This window comes from Triturus cristatus, chromosome 6 (assembly GCF_964204655.1).
Source record: "Triturus cristatus chromosome 6, aTriCri1.1, whole genome shotgun sequence".
Taxonomy (NCBI): Eukaryota; Metazoa; Chordata; class Amphibia; order Caudata; family Salamandridae; genus Triturus; species Triturus cristatus.
Window position 1 is genome coordinate 1,716,097,164 of NC_140589.1, and position 3,211 is coordinate 1,716,100,374.

A 3,211-nucleotide genomic window follows, 5' to 3' on the forward strand; every position below is an offset into this window, starting at 1 on the left:
TATGGGAACACATGGAGAGAAATATTGCCTCTCTGCGGGAAATGGTACAGTCCAAAGCTCTGTTTTTAATATAAAATCAGGGCCTTGGCTGCTCATATCACTGAAAATACAAGATTTGAAAAAAATAATATTGTCTATGGGTGCTTGTGGAAAACAATTTCTATGGACTGGAATCTAGAGAATGATAAAGGGATTCTGGTATTTTACTGACCTCTGCTGGTCGTTTTCTATCAAGAAAGTTAAATAGAGGCAGTTTCCAGAAAAATAAAAAAAATAAAAGGCCATATGTATCAAGCCTTTTTAGGTCAGCCTATGCAGCGCTCATGCGTTGCATAGGCAAAAATACCTTTTCCAATCGCTTTGGCTTTTCAGCCGAAAACGTGCACGCGTTCCATTGCCTTCAATGGCAACGCGTGCACATGTGGTGATTGCTTTGCGGGAGCGAGCTTGACACCATATGTTTGTAATTAACTTACAAACACATGGTGCCCCTGGCTCACTCCCGCAAGGGAAATGCTTGTGTGCTGTCGCACTCCCCCCACCCCTCCCACTTTTAGCACGAGGCGCGCTCGCGCGCTTGTTTTTCTATGCTGTCACTATCGAAGTTCAGCTCTCCCCTGCATCACTAGCTCTCATTTACTTTTTCCTGGGCTGCTTTATCTGTATTTTTCACCTGCTTTTACACCCCTTTGGTTTGTCTTTCTCATCTTCTACCTATTCCGTGCTTTTGATTTCACTCGTTCTTCTGGCTCGTCGTTTGCTTATTTGTTAGACAAAATTCACTTTCCAGTACGCCGCTTGCCAGGCTTTTCTGAGCCCCACAACACATTGCACTGCTGTGCGTGCTGTTGGCAATTCCTAGGTTATACATGTTAATAACAGCAATAACATTTTTACATGCTTTGAAGCAGTCATTTGTGCTCTAAGCGCTATACAAAAAGCATTAGCAAGACTAGTACTGTGTGCCATCCTTTTAGACCTGAAAGCCATTTGTAAATGGGAAAAGCTTCTCTTTAGATGCTATAATGGCAATCATTAGAGTCCCAAGTGGCATTGAAAGAAAGGCAGCGGGCCACGGTGAGCGGGGGCGCCAGCCTAAGCACTGGTGCGGCTTGTACTTCGTGTCGCCTTCTCCCACACCTTTCCTTTCCTATCATCTTTTACCTACGGTGGTCCAAAACAAATCCAGCAGATCTCATAGCCCATTGATTTCAGATTTCATTGTCATCATAGCGATAGAAAGACAGGTTTTTAGGCCCTGCAGCCTCCTACCTATCTGCTCTCCATGCTATCTCAGGGTAAACAGTGGACACTGCCATCACTCTGAGAGCTGCACTGTTACCGGTCCTGATTTCAGCGACATCAAAGTGAGAACTGCCCTAGCTGCACTGTACTCGCACTGAGTTCCTTGCACTAAACGACCTCGCAGTGGGCGCTGCCCTTGCTACAACAAGAAACATCACTTCTCCCCAATCATATGCTGTCTTTTCTCTCACTTTAATTGCCCCACTCTCTTTCTCTTGTATTTCTCCTCCTGTCTTTCACCCCCTCCTCTCTCCTATTACACACCTGTCCCCCCGACAACGCCCCTGCCTGCTCTAACAATGTCTGCCTTTCTCTTCTTCCGTGCACCTCAAACACTGCAGGGCATGCATGTTAATTTACACAAAGGTACATAAACCTCTTTGTAGGTTCCACTTTTAATAAATGTAATTAAAGTTTATCAATAATTTAATGTATTAAACTTCATACCACTTCTAAGAGCTCAAAGACCACCTTCTTTGCCAAACTTATAATCACTACCACACAGTCCATTGCAGTAATGTGGAATAATATACATCATGGCTAAACACTTTTAATGACCCAAAGGCGAGACCAATTGCATTGCAAATGCTTATTTTATGCTTGTGATGTCAACAGACCAAGATGTTTTTATATGGTAGAGTGGCCGAGTGGTCTAAGTCGCTGGATCAAGACTCCAATCTCTCCGGAGGCGTGGGTTCGAATCCAACAGCTGCCAAAGATTTTTTTTAATTTTTAACTGACTTTTACTGTTGCGACTGCCTGCGTTCCCTTTGGTCCCTCCTCCAGACATACTCTGCCAGCACGTCCCTAATTGTAAAAATTACACTTAACTCTTTCACAGTATTACTCTAAATAAATTGCTAATCTGTGGACTCCAGGGAATCGCCTGATGTGTGCTTCTGTTAAAGCGGTGTTTTACTTCAGTCTGCTCAGACTGTCATCAGAAGTATTGTTTAATAAATATTAATATGTTCTCTCTGTGTTGCCACAAGAAAAGAACGAACCTCTGCTAAGTAAACATTTAAAGAAAATTATGAAGGGGGTTCTATCTTCACAAATTAAACTTAACGTGAATGTGTTTTTCAGAGTTATTTCAAAACTTTTGCTAAATAAGTACGTAGTCGGTAGGATTCAAACCTGCGCGGGGAAACCCCAATGGATTTCAAGTCCATCGCCTTAACCGCTCGGCCACGACAACCGACTGACAGAATCGTAACTTTTATTGTATGATACAAAACTGTGGTGAATAGCAAATAATTACCAAGCCGGGAAGATTGCTAATAGTGTATAAGGGCCCATCTCTCTGCGTTTTTGTGCAAGAACCAAATTCAGCTCTGCCTGAGGTCAGAGGTCTTTAATTTATTTTTGCTCAGAACACCCCTAAACTAAATGATTTGAAGTTGGAGCCCCACCCAAACTTTATGGCAATGATTTCAGGAGGGGTAGGGTCAGAGCTGACTACAGTGGGCTGGGTTTGTGAGATCATTTCAGGGTTACTATTTCTGTACCTCATAATCCACACTAAATGAAGACCTAAAAAAGAGTAAATACAGAAAACAAAAACAGAAATTCATCAGCAAACACTGCTCCCCATAATTGGGCCTGAATGCAACAGCACTCGCTGCACTAATGGTAGCGGCGACTCAGAGTAGCAGTCTGTTTTGTGTGACTCTTCCACCCCTTCCCCACCATGCCTGGCCATTACTCCGAGCTTAAAAGAAGCTCCCAGTCCCTTTCAGACCAAAACTAGCTCCAACATGTTGCCCCCTCTGCAGGCTGAGTGCCCTTAACTTTAACGCTACCAAGAATATAAGCTCCATGGCCCTTTTGTAAAGTAAGACAGCCATAATTGTGATGCAATGGGCAACTCACACTCCTGGGCCCCAGGGGCACTGCACCTGCTTTA

At 43.6% G+C, this 3,211-nt stretch overlaps 1 non-coding gene across 1 annotated transcript; it reads right to left on the minus strand.

Annotated features, from left to right (window-relative positions):
- Positions 1-2,421: 2,421 nt before the first annotated feature.
- Positions 2,422-2,503, minus strand: TRNAS-UGA (transfer RNA serine (anticodon UGA)). The gene has a single exon. It is a non-coding gene; the product is annotated as a tRNA-Ser (tRNA).
- Positions 2,504-3,211: the final 708 nt, after the last annotated feature.